Source organism: Amblyomma mixtum, chromosome 3, assembly GCF_055824585.1.
Source record: "Amblyomma mixtum isolate Tamu chromosome 3, ASM5582458v1, whole genome shotgun sequence".
NCBI lineage: Eukaryota > Metazoa > Arthropoda > Arachnida > Ixodida > Ixodidae > Amblyomma > Amblyomma mixtum.
The window spans coordinates 207880820-207900441 of NC_143014.1; the positions used below are offsets into that span (position 1 = coordinate 207880820).

General features: G+C 46.4%; 1 protein-coding gene, 1 long non-coding RNA gene and 1 pseudogene across 4 annotated transcripts in view; 1 reads left to right on the forward strand and 2 right to left on the reverse strand.

Moving 5' to 3' along the window:
• Positions 1-19622, forward strand: part of LOC149353463 (uncharacterized) — a 184211-nt pseudogene that overhangs the window by 82374 nt on the left and 82215 nt on the right.
• LOC149353465 (uncharacterized) overlaps positions 1-19622 on the reverse strand; it is a 196194-nt gene that overhangs the window by 68308 nt on the left and 108264 nt on the right. The window lies entirely within an intron of this gene.
• On the reverse strand, positions 14933-16334 carry LOC149353467 (uncharacterized). Its single transcript, XR_016289584.1, has 2 exons — positions 15679-16334; positions 14933-15282 (listed from the first exon to the last, which is right to left on the reverse strand). It is a non-coding gene; the product is annotated as an uncharacterized LOC149353467 (long non-coding RNA).

The window sequence follows — 19622 nt, forward strand, 5'->3', positions numbered from 1 at the left end:
ATATAAGAGATAAACATTACAATCGCGCATTACAGTAAAGAAAAAGAAAACACTTTGACAGCAGACATACAGTATCAATTTACACTATAATACATACAAAAATCACGACATTCAGCATAATGGCACGAAATATAAGAACAGCACATAAAGCAAAAAAGAGAATGCAAGTTACAATAGTACAGATAGATTAGCTGTTTACATTTGCATATGCATAAAATTAGTCCTCGTCTCCTTGGGCCTCCTTCAAATCCTGCAGAAGGCTTGAATTTGCAACTGCTAATATCAAAGAAGATTTAGAAGAACTTCAGTTTGGGATACACGGTGCATAGTACTTGAGAAAACAAACAATAGCGCCTACAATGACACACACAGAAGAATAACTATGCAGCACAAGCGCTATCCTGCGCTCTACAGTATGGAACTGTGACTGAAAAATGAACCTTCACGTCAGTGAAATATGAGCCTTTAGGCTGTCTACAAATTGTTATTACAGAAAGAAAGAAATATTAGTGAATGTTGTGTGAGAGGCTTGCATATTACTCTGTTTGTTTATTTATTTATTTACCCCTCAAGGCCAGCGGCATTACACAGATGTTAGGGTGGGCTAGTCTAAAGGAAAGTAAAATAATAGAGCCCGGCCCGCACCGCTTAGAGCACAACGGGCTAGTGGCATTACACAGGGGGAATGGTAAATATACTAAAACTGAGAGAAAAATACAGTTGATTACATGAACATTAAACAGCGCCTGAATGTTAGCTAGTGCTACGCGGAACTGCTCGTAATTTTCAGTGCCGGCAACTTCTGCGGTAAGGTGGTTCCAGTCGCATGAGGTTCGCGGCAGGAATGACTGCGAGCAGCATTTTCTGTTGCATGACATACTTCCAACTTTGTGATCATGATCAATGCGGCGGGATACAGAAATTGTACGGGGGATGAGGTGATCACGAAGAGCGGGATGATGGTACAGCTTGTGGAACAGGGTGATACGAAACACTTTTCTACGCGATGTCAGTTATGGGAGGCAGATATTAGACTTCATAGCTGTGCGGTTGTAGTTAACAAGGATTAAACGCACAGAGTTATTTTGCACCAGCTCAAGATCATTAATGAAGTCATGAGCAGGGTGCCATACACGTGTTGCATGCTCGAGTTTTTATCGTATTAGTGTTTGATAAAGCAGTAGTTTCAAATTGGAAGGAACGTTAAAGAAGTTGCGACGTAAGTAGCAAAGCATGCGATTAGCATTTTCAATTATGTTCTCGGTATGAAGAGACCAGTTAAGATAATAAGTAATGTGGACGCCGATGCACTTATATGATGAGGCTGATTCCAACGAAATGTTATCGATGTAGTAGTGAGGTGGGACGGAAGTTTTTCTAGATACACGCATGACTTTGCATTTGTTCATATATAGCTGCATTCACCATTCTTCGCACTGAAGTCAGTGGCGGTCTCGTCAAGTAGTCCCCTGCTTTGTACGTTCACCTTGTTAGCGGCTGTCTTATTTCACACAATTCCATGTTCTACACGTTGATAGGTATCGTGTTCCTGCCTTGGTGGTAGTGGTTTATTTAAAAAAAAAGGAAGCAAAAGAGTGTTGCCGGCTGCGGCAATTGCTATCTAATATCTTAAGCACCCGAGCTGCAGCCGGCGGAAACGACAGGGAAAGGGAGAGGATAGTAAGGAGAAGTATAGAGGGGAGCGACAGCAAGAAAGGACAGGGGAGAGCTTTGTACACTATTTACAAAATACAAAAGTAATCAAGTTCCCGCCACCGTTGTCTTGCCATGCCGCCGGCGCGGCGGCGACGGCGGTGCCATTTACCTGCGGTTGCGGTGGCCAACAACCTCGTCGGCGGGAGGGGGGGGGGAGCCACCCATTCATGTCTTTATCCCACCAGGGACACAGCGACGCAAGCGAGGGGACCATCCCTTTCTGGCTTGACAAGGAGCGCCGACCAGCCGCCTTGGGGACTGAGGGCAGAACAAATTAAGCCACTTCCCAGAACTGATAAATGAAGGCCGCTAACCCCACTGGTGAAATGTCCGGGCAGGTGCTTTGACCTTAGTGGACATGTCGTGGCAATTATCTCAGACGTCGACTCGTTTCCCCTGGTATCGAAATGAATATTGCTCGCGTAAACGTTAACATTCAAAGATTGAGTAATGGTATAACGTCTATACCTTTCGCCATTTATTTTTCAATAACAAAGCGCAAAAAAAATTTTGTGCAAATAAAATGAAAAATCGTTGTTTCTATTTTTTCTTTTTTTGTATACAGCAGTCTGTCCGCTCCCCCTAAAACCACTCTCTGTGACCGCCACTGACTGAAGTAATGTAAGGTTGTTAGTGTTGGTTATTTCTCTAAAAATGACGCAAACATCAGCGAATAGGTGAATATGAGAATCCATAAGAGAGCGGGGATCATTAATGTTAGATCAGGAACAGTAGCTAGGGTCCAAGAACTGAACCTTGTGGAACTCCGGAAGACACCTCTGTAAAACAGGTGTTATAACCGTAAGCAATAACTAATTGTGAGCGATTAAGTAGACATTCAATCCATTTCAATAAGTTACAGTCAATATTAAGATGTTTTAGTTTGTGAGCCAAAAGGTTGTGACATGCATCGTCGAAAGCCTTTGAAAAATTCAGAAATATACAGCCAGTTAGTGATGATAGGTCTAGAATACAGTGCAATGCATGTGTAAACTATATTAACTGTGTTTCGCAAGAGTAAAGTTTTCGAAAACAATGTTGCGCTGACATAAAAAGTTGTTCAATGAAAGGAAGTTAACAAGGTTGGTGAATATTATATGTTTGAACATTTTGGGTCAAGTATTGGTAAGGGATATGGGACGATAATTAATAGGGGATGCTTTGCTGCCGGATTTGTAGACTGTAACCACCTTTCCGATCTTCCACTCAGTAGCAGCGTTGACTGGTCAATGCTGGAAAAGTTTGGTTAGTATAATGGGCGAATAAGCTGCAGTGCTTTTTAAGTAACGCAGTCATAACCCGGAGCGGAATGAACACTGAGTCCATCAATAAGCTTATTCACACCAGTAGGAGCAACAGTTATAGGTGGCATGAAAACATAGTTGAAGTGGTGAGTTGTAGGCATATGTATACATCAGATATGGGTGTAAAGTTGTCAGTGATTACGCGGTTAAGAATCGTGACGCGAACGTCGGAAGGGATGAGGTCGCCTAACGGGTCAGATAACGCAAAACTATCGTCGGTGGAAGGATTAATGACCCGCCAGAATTTTTGACATTGGTGGTTACATGTGAGTGGAAGTGCTTTTAGCGCTTTTGAGCGCCTGAACATACATGTTGGAAGCCGCTGAATACGAAGTCCGATCGCTCACTAGTTGGCGAGAACTTTGCGATGCGGTAGAGGCTTTCTTTTTGTTAGATAAACGTTTAATGTGATTATTACACTAGGGAGCTATTGAGTGGGTGGTAGCAGTGCGTTCAGGAGTGTATTGTTCTGTGAGTTGGGTGATTATAGCTGTGAACATGCTCCAGTTGGTTTGAATGCTGCGGACACCAAAGCTATGGGAAAGCATCGATAAAAAAAAATAGTTCATTATTTATCGCCTGAAAATTTGCTCCATTGTAGTCTCGTATTATTATTTTTTTTCTTTTTGTTAGTGTTCGGAGTGGCTAGATTAATGTCATAGTGCATTAGCAAGTGGTCGCTGATGCCTGGCAGGTATGTAATAGGTGAGACTATGTCAGATCGATTTGTCAGGATTAAATCTAGCGTATTAGCCGCGTTGGCTGTTATAGTCCCTTGTGAGCACAAATGTACTAACAAGAATACTGAGCGCACATCTAAAAATTCGCGACTTCGAGACGAGAACGGGGACATTAAAGGGGAGTTGGTATCCCATGTTATCTTCGAAAAAATTAGATCGGCAAATAAAACAATACTGAAATAGATCATGGTGCTTTGTTTTTAAGTGTTTCCATAAAAAAGTATGGCAACAGATAAGGAAAGGCTTAGGTGATCGTGATCGAGGAGGTTAGACTGAATTATAGTGCAACAGCTTGAAACAGGTCTTCACATCATTCATATATGCTAGAACATTGCAGGAGCCCGGACAAAGCAAAATTACACAAATTACGTTTGAATAGAGATTATGGCAGGAAAGTGGATGAAATATAGCTAAAATAAGAATTGTGAACCGAAGCAAAGTATGTAATGAGCCAGAAATATGCATATCAAAGAAGACACTGCACTGAGAAAATGGACAGCATGAAATAAATGAGCAGCACAAGTGCAGCGTACAGGCCTTTATCAAAGAATTTATTTTTTGTTTATTTACCACGTCCTGGTAGTGTTAGCTCCATAAAGCATTATCAAAATTATCACAATTTTCAGTTTTATTTGCTTAGGAGAACGTTAGAGCAATAAGAACTTGGCTCATAAATGCACCTCAAATATTGCCATAAATCATCGTACTCTTCGTCCTGGGCCACAAGAGCTGGGGCTTCATGAGATAATTATTACGGTGCATTAACGAAAATTTCAACATGCCGTCAGCATGCAAAGATTTTATACTGGCGCTGAAAAACCCGCATTTTTTTAATTTTCGCTGGCAGGAGGGAGTAACTTTCTTGACTGCGCTGCTTTCTTCCTAAGCAAATGAAAGACGTGTATGCCGAGCAAAAACAATTCGAAAATATGTAGCGTAAGATATAACACTAATGCACTGTGAAGCTTGATGCCTTATTGGTCCAGTAGAGTGGAGAGCTGGGCGAGTTAATTGGTTCACGATTGTAGAAAGAAAACCAGCGCAAAAGACGGGGACACAGAACTCGGAACACAGAATACAGGAACACAGAACACAGCGTCGTCCTGTGTTCCTGTTGTGCGTCTCCGTCCTTTGCCCTTGTTTTTTTTTTTCCTTAATTGGCCATGCACTTGTGGCAATTTAAGTGCACTTCCTGTGAATTTTGCACAAAAGTAGTGTATTTTTGCATTCACCTTTTTTACACGCTGAGTTGTTTTATCTTTTGGTCACTTCAGAAGGGAGGAGTTAGTATAGAAGTAATTTACTTGGAGAATACAAGGAAATATATCTTGCGATGAATTTTCTCATATTTTAATTCTGCCTGATGGGAATGCATTACGCGCCATACGGTGTTACTCACAACCAAACGCCCAAGGCTCTAAGTTGGGCAAAGCATGTATCATATATGTGGAAGTGCGAATATGGCTGTGGTGCGCTGGGCGTCTTGCATGCACAGCAGGAAGTGATTTGTGTCTAGACCATCCAGGAGGGCATGTACAAGGACGGGAGGATAGTACAAACGCTAAAAAAAAAAAAGCTAGCTGGGGCTAGAAACGCATTTTTCGTTCTAGCAAGTACCAACGTTGGGGCAAAGCAACCAGTTTTGGGCGCCTTGTAAGAAGAAAGGATGGTTCTGGGAAGCGGAGGCAGGGCTGCGTACGGCGCACTCGAGGTCGCGGGGTCACGGAGTAGCGCTGCAGCAGCACATCGGGAAAAGGTTAAATTCTTCCACTCGCCACTCGCAGCGCACCGCAGAGCCGGCAGCCTTCTCTCTTGTCCGCTTACCCGGCAGGTTCCGGCCGGGGAGACGGACAATAGTCGCGGGCGAGAGCGAAGGAGGGGGGGAGGGGGGGGCCACCACATGAAAGGCATTAGAAGAATGTCACTGGCGCCTCCACTACGGCTCAGCTTGTACTATTCTGGCGCAGTGCTGCGTTTCGCCGTAATCGCTTGTCAGCAAAGTGAACACAGCACCGTGCCTTCCCGTGAATAGTACAAGCAGGGACGTCGCGGCCACATCGGCATTCGCAGTATAGCGCCGCCCTGTCGCTTATTTGCTCGCTTATCCTCTAACAAGTCAAAAAGTCTTCCTGTTGTGGCACGCCATCCATGGCTTACGACACCACGTCTGTCATTCCCCTTCATACTTCAAGCGTTTCTCTTGCTATGGAAGTATTAGCCGTTGCGGCCACCAATTCAAGCAGCGAGAAAAATTTCAGCGCCGCAGGATTCGTAATGAAAGAGCGCCGCTCTTGTTTCGATCAAGCCATCATCAATGAACAACTTGCATATTTAGAGTGATAAATCTATACCTTTATGCGTTGTGTCTTGTGTATAATCCCAAACTGTGATCTGGAATGCGAGGTCAAAATTTGAATGTCATTGAAATAAACTCATTTTCCTGAAATTCTCTTTTTGTGTCGTCGCCGCTTTGCAGGTCGGGCCGAGCACGAGCGTGCTCAGGGTCCTTCAGTGTCGGGCCGGGCTTCCTGTCGGTAGGTTAAGTCCCGGGCCGGGCGCGGGTTCGAAATTGCGGCCCGTGCACAGCTCTATTCAGAAACCTAATCACATTTCCTTTTGTGAAAAATAGCTATGTGCAGAGTTTAAATGGTGCAAGTATGAAGCTACAATGAAGTCAATTACCAAACACATCGAAACATCAGTTGTGATGCCTGAAAAAAGATGTACTGCAACATATAAATACTTAAGTCTCGATAAGCAGGGGAATAAAAACAGTTTTCTTTTGTTCGGGCTCACGCACCTGCTACAAACATATTCTTTATACATAGCAATAAAACTTGAAATAACTGTTTAAGAAGCCTTTTGGTCAAAGTATAGCTAAGTATGACTGAAAGGAGTCCGCAAGAAATGCACGGAAGCAGGCATGCAGTGTGACAGCGCAGCGCGACAGGTGCGCTTTTTAATCTCGCGCGCGCACTGAAGAACATGTGTTTATGGTTTATTGGGGTTTTAACGTCGCAAAACGAGTCAGGCTATGAGGGACGCCGTAGTGAAAGGGGTTCGGAAATTTCGACCACCTGGGGTTCTTTAACGTGCACTGACATCGCACAGTACACGGGCCTCTAGAATTTAGCCTCCATCGAAATTCGACCACCCCGACCGGGATCGAACCCGCGTCTTTCGGATCAGCGGCCGAGCGCCATAGCCACTGAGCCACCGCGGCGGGTCGAAAGACATGACGGGGACACGCCGAGGAGGCAACGCTGCAGTGCACGCTGCCTCCTCGCCTCTCGGCTCCTCGCGAGCAGCCCCGTCCGCTGACGAGCGGTGGCGGGGAAAAATCTAGGGAAAACATGCCTGTCCCCAACCGGACATGACGTCATTAAATATCACGTGACCTATGACGTCACGCGTATGACGTCATATTTTTTTGACCAATCAGCGTTTCCAGCCTGCCGTCCCGCAAACGCTTGTTTGTTTTGGGGTCGTTAGTTGCTTGTTTGCTCGGCGCCATCTGGCAACTCTGGTCTTCAGCAAAACGGGTTCCGCGACACAAGCGTTTGCGGGACGGCAGGCTGGAAACGCTGATTGGTCAAAAAAATATGACGTCATACGCGTGACGTCATAGGTCACGTGATATTTAATGACGTCATGTCCGGTTGGGGACAGGCATGTTTTCCCTAGATTTTCCCCCGCCACCGCTCGTCAGCGGACGGGGCTGCTCGCGAGGAGCCGAGAGGCGAGGAGGCAGCGTGCACTGCAGCGTTGCCTCCTCGGCGTGTCCCCGTCATGTCTTTCGACCCGCCGCGGTGGCTCAGTGGCTATGGCGCTCGGCCGCTGATCCGAAAGACGCGGGTTCGATCCCGGTCGGGGTGGTCGAATTTCGATGGAGGCTAAATTCTAGAGGCCCGTGTACTGTGCGATGTCAGTGCACGTTAAAGAACCCCAGGTGGTCGAAATTTCCGAACCCCTTTCACTACGGCGTCCCTCATAGCCTGACTCGTTTTGCGACGTTAAAACCCCAATAAACCATAAACCCATGTTCTTCAGTGCGCGCGCGAGATTAAAAAGCGCACCTGTCGCGCTGCGCTGTCACACTGCATGCCTGCTTCCGTGCATTTCTTGCGGACTCCTTTCAGTCATACTTAGCTATACTTTGACCAAAAGGCTTCTTAAACAGTTATTTCAAGTTTTATTGCTATGTATAAAGAATGTGTTTGTAGCAGGTGCGTGAGCCCGAACAAAAGAAAACTGTTTTTATTCCCCTTCAGTATTCCTGCTTATCGAGACTTGAGTATTTATATGTTGCAGTACATCTTTTTTCAGGCATCACAACTGATGTTTCGATGTGTTTGGTAATTGACTTCATTGTAGCTTCATACTTGCACCATTTAAACTCTGCACATAGCTCTTTTTTCACAAAAGGAAATGTGATTAGGTTTCTGAATAGAGCTGTGCACGGGCCGCAATTTCGAACCCGCGCCCGGCCCGGGACTTAACCTACCGACAGGAAGCCCGGCCCGACACTGAAGGACCCTGAGCACGCTCGTGCTCGGCCCGACCTGCAAAGCGGCGACGACACAAAAAGAGAATTTCAGGAAAATGAGTTTATTTCAATGACATTCAAATTTTGACCTCGCATTCCAGATCACAGTTTGGGATTATACACAAGACACAACGCATAAAGGTATAGATTTATCACTCTAAATATGCAAGTTGTTCATTGATGATGGCTTGATCGAAACAAGAGCGGCGCTCTTTCATTACGAATCCTGCGGCGCTGAAATTTTTCTCGCTGCTTGAATTGGTGGCCGCAACGGCTAATACTTCCATAGCAAGAGAAACGCTTGAAGTATGAAGGGGAATGACAGACGTGGTGTCGTAAGCCATGGATGGCGTGCCACAACAGGAAGACTTTTTGACTTGTTAGAGGATAAGCGAGCAAATAAGCGACAGGGCGGCGCTATACTGCGAATGCCGATGTGGCCGCGACGTCCCTGCTTGTACTATTCACGGGAAGGCACGGTGCTGTGTTCACTTTGCTGACAAGCGATTACGGCGAAACGCAGCACTGCGCCAGAATAGTACAAGCTGAGCCGTAGTGGAGGCGCCAGTGACATTCTTCTAATGCTTTTCATGTGGTGCCCCCCCCCCCCCCCCCCCCCTCCTTCGCTCTCGCCCGCGACTATTGTCCGTCTTCCCGGCCGGAACCTGCCGGGTAGGCGGACAAGAGAGAAGGCTGCCGGCTCTGCGGTGCGCTGCGAGTGGCGAGTGGAAGAATTTAACCTTTTCCCGATGTGCTGCTGCAGCGCTACTCCGTGACCCCGCGACCTCGCGTGCGCCGTACGCAGCCCTGCCTCCGCTTCCCAGAACCATCCTTTCTTCTTACAAGGCGCCCAAAACTGGTTGCTTTGCCCCAACGTTGGTACTTGCTAGAACGAAAAATGCGTTTCTAGCCCCAGCTAGCTTTTTTTTTTTTTTTTAGCGTTTGTACTATCTTCCCGTCCTTGTACATGCCCTCCTGGATGGTCTCGACACAAATCACTTCCTGCTGTGCATGCAAGACGCCCAGCGCACCACAGCCATATTCGCACTTCCACATATATGATACATGCTTTGCCCAACTTAGAGCCTTGGGCGTTTGGTTGTGAGTAACACCGTATGGCGCGTAATGCATTCCCATCAGGCAGAATTAAAATATGAGAAAATTCATCGCAAGATATATTTCCTTGTATTCTCCAAGTAAATTACTTCTATACTAACTCCTCCCTTCTGAAGTGACCAAAAGATAAAACAACTCAGCGTGTAAAAAAGGTGAATGCAAAAATACACTACTTTTGTGCAAAATTCACAGGAAGTGCACTTAAATTGCCACAAGTGCATGGCCAATTAAGGAAAAAAAAAACAAGGGCAAAGGACGGAGACGCACAACAGGAACACAGGACGACGCTGTGTTCTGTGTTCCTGTATTCTGTGTTCCGAGTTCTGTGTCCCCGTCTTTTGCGCTGGTTTTCTTTCTACAATCGTGAACCAATTAACTCGCCCAGCTCTCCACTCTACTGGACCAATAAGGCATCAAGCTTCACAGTGCATTAGTGTTATATCTTACGCTACATATTTTCGAATTGTTTTTGCTCGGCATACACGTCTTTCATTTGCTTAGGAAGAAAGCAGCGCAGTCAAGAAAGTTACTCCCTCCTGCCAGCGAAAATTAAAAAAATGCGTTTTTTTCAGCGCCAGTATAAAATCTTTGCATGCTGACGGCATGTTGAAATTTTCGTTAATGCACCGTAATAATTATCTCATGAAGCCCCAGCTCTTGTGGCCCAGGACGAAGAGTACGATGATTTATGGCAATATTTGAGGTGCATTTATGAGCCAAGTTCTTATTGCTCTAACGTTCTCCTAAGCAAATAAAACTGAAAATTGTGATAATTTTGATAATGCTTTATGGAGCTAACACTACCAGGACGTGGTAAATAAACAAAAAATAAATTCTTTGATAAAGGCCTGTACGCTGCACTTGTGCTGCTCATTTATTTTATGCTGTCCATTTTCTCAGTGCAGTGTCTTCTTTGATATGCATATTTCTGGCTCATTACATACTTTGCTTCGGTTCACAATTCTTCTTTTAGCTATATTTCATCCACTTTCCTGCCATAATCTCTATTCAAACGTAATTTGTGTAATTTTGCTTTGTCCGGGCTCCTGCAATGTTCTTTTTATTTTTATTTTATTTAGAACATACTGCAGGCCTACAGTAGGCCCAAGCAGGAGGGGCGAATACATAATATATGCAAAAAAGAACAGGTTTAGCAAAATTGAAAAATGTTAAATACAAGTTGTAACACAAAATACAGCAATAAATACAAGGCTCAGATGCAAAAGTATATATGAATGATGTGAAGACCTGTTTCAAGCTGTTGCACTATAATTCAGTCTAACCTCCTCGATCACGATCACCTAAGCCTTTCCTTATCTGTTGCCATACTTTTTTATGGAAACACTTAAAAACAAAGCACCATGATCTATTTCAGTATTGTTTTATTTGCCGATCTAATTTTTTCGAAGATAACATGGGATACCAACTCCCCTTTAATGTCCCCGTTCTCGTCTCGAAGTCGCGAATTTTTAGATGTGCGCTCAGTATTCTCGTTAGTGCATTTGTGCTCACAAGGGACTATAACAGCCAACGCGGCTAATACGCTAGATTTAATCCTGACAAATCGATCTGGCATAGTCTCACCTATTACATACCTGCCAGGCATCAGCGACCACTTGCTAATGCACTATGACATTAATCTAGCCACTCCGAACACTAACAAAAAGAAAAAAAATAATAATACGAGACTACAATGGAGCAAATTTTCAGGCGATAAATAATGAACTATTTTTTTTTATCGATGCTTTCCCATAGCTTTGGTGTCCGCAGCATTCAAACCAACTGGAGCATGTTCACAGCTATAATCACCCAACTCACAGAACAATACACTCCTGAACGCACTGCTACCACCCACTCAATAGCTCCCTAGTGTAATAATCACATTAAACGTTTATCTAACAAAAAGAAAGCCTCTACCGCATCGCAAAGTTCTCGCCAACTAGTGAGCGATCGGACTTCGTATTCAGCGGCTTCCAACATGTATGTTCAGGCGCTCAAAAGCGCTAAAAGCACTTCCACTCACATGTAACCGCCAATGTCAAAAATTCTGGCGGGTCATTAATCCTTCCACCGACGATAGTTTTGCGTTATCTGACCCGTTAGGTGACCTCATCCCTTCCGACGTTCGCGTCACGATTCTTAACCGCGTAATCACTGACAACTTTACACCCATATCTGATGTATACATATGCCTACAACTCACCACTTCAACTATGTTTTCATGCCACCTATAACTGTTGCTCCTACTGGTGTGAATAAGCTTATTGATGGACTCAGTGTTCATTCCGCTCCGGGTTATGACTGCGTTACTTAAAAAGCACTGCAGCTTATTCGCCCATTATACTAACCAAACTTTTCCAGCATTGACCAGTCAACGCTGCTACTGAGTGGAAGATCGGAAAGGTGGTTACAGTCTACAAATCCGGCAGCAAAGCATCCCCTATTAATTATCGTCCCATATCCCTTACCAATACTTGACCCAAAATGTTCAAACATATAATATTCACCAACCTTGTTAACTTCCTTTCATTGAACAACTTTTTATGTCAGCGCAACATTGTTTTCGAAAACTTTACTCTTGCGAAACACAGTTAATATAGTTTACACATGCATTGCACTGTATTCTAGACCTATCATCACTAACTGGCTGTATATTTCTGAATTTTTCAAAGGCTTTCGACGATGTATGTCACAACCTTTTGGCTCACAAACTAAAACATCTTAATATTGACTGTAACTTATTGAAATGGATTGAATGTCTACTTAATCGCTCACAATTAGTTATTGCTTACGGTTATAACACCTGTTTTACAGAGGTGTCTTCCGGAGTTCCACAAGGTTCAGTTCTTGGACCCTAGCTACTGTTCCTGATCTAACATTAATGATCCCCGCTCTCTTATGGATTCTCATATTCACCTATTCGCTGATGTTTGCGTCATTTTTAGAGAAATAACCAACTCTAACAACCTTACATTACTTCAGTCAGTGGCGGTCACAGAGAGTGGTTTTAGGGGGAGCGGACAGACTGCTGTATATAAAAAAAGAAAAAATAGAAACAACGATTTTTCATTTTATTTGCACAAAATTTTTTTTGCGCTTTGTTATTGAAAAATAAATGGCGAAAGGTATAGACGTTATACCATTACTCAATCTTTGAATGTTAACGCTTACGCGAGCAATATTCATTTCGATACCAGGCGAAACGAGTCGACGTCTGAGATAATTGCCACGACATGTCCACTAAGGTCAAAGCACCTGCCCGGACATTTCACCAGTGGGGTTAGCGGCCTTCATTTATCAGTTCTGGGAAGTGGCTTAATTTGTTCTGTCCTCAGTCCCCAAGGCGGCTGGTCGGCGCTCCTTGTCAAGCCAGAAAGGGATGGTCCCCTCGCTTGCGTCGCTGTGTCCCTGGTGGGATAAAGACATGAATGGGTGGCTCCCCCCCCCCCCCCCCCCCCTCCCGCCGACGAGGTTGTTGGCCACCGCAACCGCAGGTAAATGGCACCGCCGTCGCCGCCGCGCCGGCGGCATGGCAAGACAACGGTGGCGGGAACTTGATTACTTTTGTATTTTGTAAATAGTGTACAAAGCTCTCCCCTGTCCTTTCTTGCTGTCGCTCCCCTCTATACTTCTCCTTACTATCCTCTCCCTTTCCCTGTCGTTTCCGCCGGCTGCAGCCAACACCACCTTGACAAGGTCTAGGTGGTGATGCTGCAGCTCGGGTGCTTAAGATATTAGATAGCAATTGCCGCAGCCGGCAACACTCTTTTGCTTCCTTTTTTTTTTTAAATAAACCACTACCACCAAGGCAGGAACACGATACCTATCAACGTGTAGAACGTGGAATTGTGTGAAATAAGACAGCCGCTAACAAGGTGAACGTACAAAGCAGGGGACTACTTGACGAGACCGCCACTGACTTCAGTGCGAAGAATGGTGAATGCAGCTATATATGAACAAATGCAAAGTCATGCGTGTATCTAGAAAAACTTCCGTCCCACCTCACTACTACATCGATAACATTTCGTTGGAATCAGCCTCATCATATAAGTGCATCGGCGTCCGCATTACTTATTATCTTAACTGGTCTCTTCATACCGAGAACATAATTGAAAATGCTAATCGCATGCTTTGCTACTTACGTCGCAACTTCTTTAACGTTCCTTCCAATTTGAAACTACTGCTTTATCAAACACTAATACGATAAAAACTCGAGCATGCAACACGTGTATGGCACCCTGCTCATGACTTCATTAATGATCTTGAGCTGGTGCAAAATAACTCTGTGCGTTTAATCCTTGTTAACTACAACCGCACAGCTATGAAGTCTAATATCTGCCTCCCATAACTGACATCGCGTAGAAAAGTGTTTCGTATCACCCTGTTCCACAAGCTGTACCATCATCCCGCTCTTCGTGATCACCTCATCCCCCGTACAATTTCTGTATCCCGCCGCATTGATCATGATCACAAAGTTGGAAGTATGTCATGCAACAGAAAATGCTGCTCGCAGTCATTCCTGCCGCGAACCTCATGCGACTGGAACCACCTTACCGCAGAAGTTGCCGGCACTGAAAATTACGAGCAGTTCCGCGTAGCACTAGCTAACATTGTATATTCAGGCGCTGTTTAATGTTCATGTAATCAACTGTATTTTTCTCTCAGTTTTAGTATATTTACCATTCCCCCTGTGTAATGCCACTAGCCCGTTGTGCTCTAAGCGGTGCGGGCCGGGCTCTATTATTTTACTTTCCTTTTAGACAAGCCCACCCTAACATCTGTGTAATGCCACTGGCCTTGAGGGGTAAATAAATAAATAAACAAACAGAGTAATATGCAAGCCTCTCACACAACATTCACTAATATTTCTTTCTTTCTGTAATAACAATTTGTAGACAGCCTAAAGGCTCATATTTCACTGACGTGAAGGTTCATTTTTCAGTCACAGTTCCATACTGTAGAGCGCAGGATAGCGCTTGTGCTGCATAGTTATTCTTCTGTGTGTGTCATTGTAGGCGCTATTGTTTGTTTTCTCAAGTACTATGCACCGTGTATCCCAAACTGAAGTTCTTCTAAATCTTCTTTGATATTAGCAGTTGCAAATTCAAGCCTTCTGCAGGATCTGAAGGAGGCCCAAGGAGACGAGGACTAATTTTATGCATATGCAAATGTAAACAGCTAATCTATCTGTACTATTGTAACTTGCATTCTTTTTTGCTTTATGTGCTGTTCTTATATTTCGTGCCATAATGCTGAATGTCGTGATTTTTGTATGTATTATAGTGTAAATTGATACTGTATGTCTGCTGTCAAAGTGTTTTCTTTTTCTTTACTGTAATGCGCGATTGTAATGTTTATCTCTTATATTGTTTGGTGTACTTTCCATGTTCTTTTAAAGTAGCAACTTGTTTTTCCTACGTTCAAAACTGTCATCTAATGGTCCTCTGGGCCTTGTCAAGCTGTGTGCACAGCTTTTAGCCCAGGGTGACCAGCGAGATTTTTCTGGTAAATAAAGTGCATTGACTGATTTATTAATTCATTGATATGCAACTTACAAATGATTGGAAATGAGGGGAACATGTGCACAGGGCGGAAAGCGCGTGGTCTGCCAGGAAACACTGAGGTGGCACCGAGAAGGGCCTTTAGTAAGGACGACATCCGTTTTGTGCCTCTTCACTAAGCAGCGACGACACGGCGTGCGCAGTCCTCGTTTTGCACGAGCTGTCGAAGCAATCCTTGGTAAAAAAAAACACGAGGGAACAAAGTCGTGCTGTGTATGCAGATGCGATCGCCTCGTGGTTCCATTCACGGCGAACAACCATCCGGCAAGCCTGGCTCTTTCGACGGATTCAGGAAACGACTGAAAAGAACAAAAGTAAGGAGCGAAGAAAGGTGCACTGCTTACAGGTTAGAACACAAAAACAAAGCTAGGCGCTGCACTCGGTTAACCCATTCAACGAGGCGTGGCGTGAGCTTTAAATCCGATTTCGACAAGGCGTGAGAAGTCGCTAAAGAAGCAAAGGCACACTGCACTGAATGAATGATATAGATAGACTAAGCGCAAGTCATAACTTCTCTAAAGCCACACTGCACTCGTTTAACCCTGCAACGAGGCCTAGCGCGGGTTCTGATGTCTGGCGCCGATTTCGACAAAGAGAGGGAACACGGCCGCGAGAGTGATGCCCGCAATCTTCCAGGAAGCAATGAAGCGGCCCTGAAAAGGGCCGTTTGGAGCAGCTCTTCAACGTCAACCTACAGCGGCGTGGCGGCGAGCAGTAGGCCCAGCGTCCGCGGCGAACAATGACATCGGCTTCCGAGAAGCATATCCAGGGAACGACGCTGCAAAAAAAAAAAAAAAAGTTTCGTTACAAGCACCGCAATTTGGTGAGTCCTCAATGCACGAGAAAACTTGCGACAATGTAGTTCAGTCCTTACCTCAGGGTTGAGAATGCGCACCCCCGACAAGCGCGTCAGCGTAGCTGTCAAACGGCGGTCCTCAAAGCGCGCCTGATGCGGATCCTTGTAGTGCCGCGGCAAAAACTTTAAATACGAGCACGACACTAGCCACGTGCTCCTGGGGAAACGGCGAAAGCCGCAAGCAAAAACTGCACAGAAATTTCAGCTGGCTGTCGCCGCCGAGCGCACCACGCACGAACGCCATAGCTGCACACGCCTCGAAACGAGCGCGCCGAGGATCACGAAACGAATGCGGCATGCCCGCTCACCACGCACGCGCGGCGCGGCGGGTGCACCTAGCGATTCCCCAGGCGCTCTAGGGAGAGGTCGAGAAAGGCGCGCTGACGCCACGTCCGGTTGAGAACGAGGGCGAAGTCAAAAAACGTCACGGAGAAGCGCATCCCATCGACCAATCAGCGTTTCCAGCCTGCCGTCCCGCAAACGCTTCTTCCGCGACGCCGTTTGGAAGTGAAAGATGCGCGCGAAAAAATTTGTCGGCGAACCGCAGTTTGTTTGCGAATTCGGCTGGTGATCGCGACGCCTGTACTTAATTTTGTTAACTTCCGTATCTCATAAAAGGTCCGTTTTCAGTGTAAGTCAATGTTTCTAGATAAAGACAGTTGTAAAACTCTCTTCGGGTATGCGGCCCCTTTCTGTCGCCGATTTCATCTCAAAGAGATGCGAGCGTCATCTCTTGGGTGGTGGGAGTACTGCGTTTTTTTCTATGGCCTCCGTGACCAGCTTTAGCCTCGGTACGTTAACACCGCGCTTGATCTCAGAGGCCAGGATTTCTCTTGACCGCCGCGGCGCCCATTGACTGCGCTTGGTCACTGATTGCTGCGCGAAAGATTAACATTGGGCCTCTTCGATTAACCGCGCTCGGGCAGCCCGCTGGCCATGGAGGAAAATCCATGCCGCTGGCGGCCCGCAAGTTCGCCTCTGACAGGAAAACGCATCATGATCACGTGGGCTGGCGGCCACCGGAACCAGCCGGTAGCGGCAATCACGGCGGCAAGCAAGTTGCGGATCACGGAGGGCAGATGCTCTCTCTAGCTTCGCGTTCTGCGTCTCACGTGCGAAAGGTAGGAATCGGCTGCTTGGTATCGAAAACAACGACTCGCAGTTATTGAGGGCTGCGTGCCGCAGACTGCAGAACATGCAGCTGATCAAGCTCGCACTCGTATACATCGGCAACGACAACGCGAGCGTGTGCCTTCGGTTCACTGTGTAAGCTTCAAGCATAGGACGGAAAAACTGCCCGTGCGTTGTTTATCAAACGACAAGCCGTACTCACGGATTATTGCGTGTTTGCTTACTACGCAGTAAGTATAATATGACTGGTATGACCGCCGACGATCGACCCTGGTGGACTCTGCTGTGGTCGTTGCGATTTCTACGCTCATAACCTGCTTCCTGTAAGCTGTAAGCAGAAAAGAATCGGGATACGTTCGTTCAACTGTAGTCTGTCGGCCGCCGGCTTTTGCTGCGGGCAAGGAACGCATATAATCTCGGCAAAAGCGCATATCAGCTTGTTGAACGTCCACCCAGAACAAGCGGGTGCACTGTATAAATTTAGCTGCGTCGTTTCTGTAATAATACAGCTTTATAGCAGAGAACTGGCACTGGAATGAAAGGCGCTACAATAAAGCCCTGCGTGTCGGCGCCTCACGTTCCGCGTGTGTTTGCATGACGATCAGCGCTCATTTTTATCTCTTTTTTTAAATGAGCCAAACGCGAGGAGGTGCATGCCTAGGGTAATTCTCAGATATTTTGAGCATATGTGGCAGAAGGCCCGAGCATGAAGCTGTACAACAGTTGGCGACGACAGAATCAGCACTGGTCGGCGCGACAATTATTGCCCGCAGAGATGTCTCGAGCAATGTGCTCGTGAGGGCTTTTAATAAAGGACATGTTTCAGTCAAGCGTTTTTCAAAGCATATCCACTTTAGCACTGCGCCAAACTCAACGAAGACCATACGCTCCCGTATCGCGCTCAACCAACACTTCGTAAAACACGTTCAGCACATGCATATATGCGCGCGTCTCAACGCGTACTCGGAACTGGAATCCGGTTGCTCTCGTGAAAGGCCTCGAACACCATCGCAATATCCGCCGGGCGCACGAAATTAACAGCGGAAATATTTTGTGAATCAGCTGGTATGCGGTGGTAATATGAAGCGAGCAATTGTGCTTGCGAGGTGGTGAGACGATCGAAATATGATCGCGCATACGCACGCAAAACATATCAATAAACACCGAGAACTACCGCAAAAGGTGCCATTGAAGGCGACACAGTCGATATGCACCGTGGCCTAGTCGAAACAAGCGTCTGCATCGCGCAAAACATCGCATGAAGAACCGCGGTCCTTCTAGTCCTTATAAAAATGGCCGCGCGAGCTTCCCGCTACCGTACACCTCTCTGTCGTCTGCTAGCTGCCCGAGCGCTGCCAGCACAAAATCGTCCTGGCGAGTCTGGCCGCCGGCTGGCAGCCCGAAACCGCCCAGCCAGAGAAAAACGAACGCGTTCCGGGCAGCCACCGGAAGTGGGCGGAGCAACCCAAAAAAACGAGCGCGCTCGGGCAGCCCGCAAGCAACCCGCGGGCTGCCAGAAGCCGATTAGTTCGCGCCTCGCATCGTCTGCGCCGTGGGCAGCTGCTTCTAGCCGCGCTCATCTATGAATTGCGAAGTCCGCGTGCGCTCCACGTCTGGGGTACGTGAGGGCAGGATGCTCGAGGTTGAGCTTTTGGCTGTAAATATCGGAGAAAACTGGAAGCCTTTCTTTCCGCGGTTTAGAGAAACATGACGTACCGCTTGCCTCCTCGTAGTTTATGTTGATAATATTCCTCGGGTGGGTAATATTCCTTAAGCACGTTGTTTTTTTAACGGACGCGAGCCATCTCCTTCCAGCAACCCTCAAGCTGGGAGTAGCAGACGACGCGCTCATCCTAAAGCGACCGCAGCGCCACCGCCTGGACAGCGATCGCGTGGGGCCGCTCTGCTCCCTGGCTCGCCGGCGCAGTTTCCCAACTGTCTTTATCTAGAAACGTTGGCAAGGGAGTGACACCAAGGGAGTGACACTCTCATAGAGCCAATGGGGACGTTTTTTTTTTCGGAGGCGATGGTGGCGGCACCTGGGAGAGGCGGTAAACGCATAAAAAATCCAATATGGCGGCCCGCGTTTAGGCGGCTGGTTATACCGCCTGTTCCGTATTTATGTGTCTGTGTTAGAAAAAATTCTCCTGCGCAAAATACTGGACTATATGGGCTCAAACGCCGAATACAAGGTAGCTTATGATGGTCTTCGTCTTTCGATATTTAATTTAACATCTAAACTTCCCTGCGTTTTCAGGAATAGGCGAAAAACTGCATTCGGCTGCGGCAGAACTTTCCGTCCAGGCGAGCAAAGAAGCCACTTTGACAGGCTCCGCCATCTGGCGAGTGGTGAGGCAACCGATGTCACGGCTTGGGGCGGGGCCTCGCGCGGTTTCTTCGGATGTGCGTGTCGTCTGCTCCTTGAAATTAACACCGCTCGCCAGATGGCGCGGTCTGTCACACTGGCTTCTTTGCTCGCCTGGACGAAAAGTTCTGCCGCAGCTGAATGCAGTTTTTCGCCGATTCCTGAAAATGCAGGCCATTTTAGATGTTAAATTACTTATCGAAAGACGAAGACTATCATAAGGTACCTTGTAGTCGTCGTTTTGAGCCCATATAGTTCAGTAGATTGTGCACCGGAATTTTTCGCAA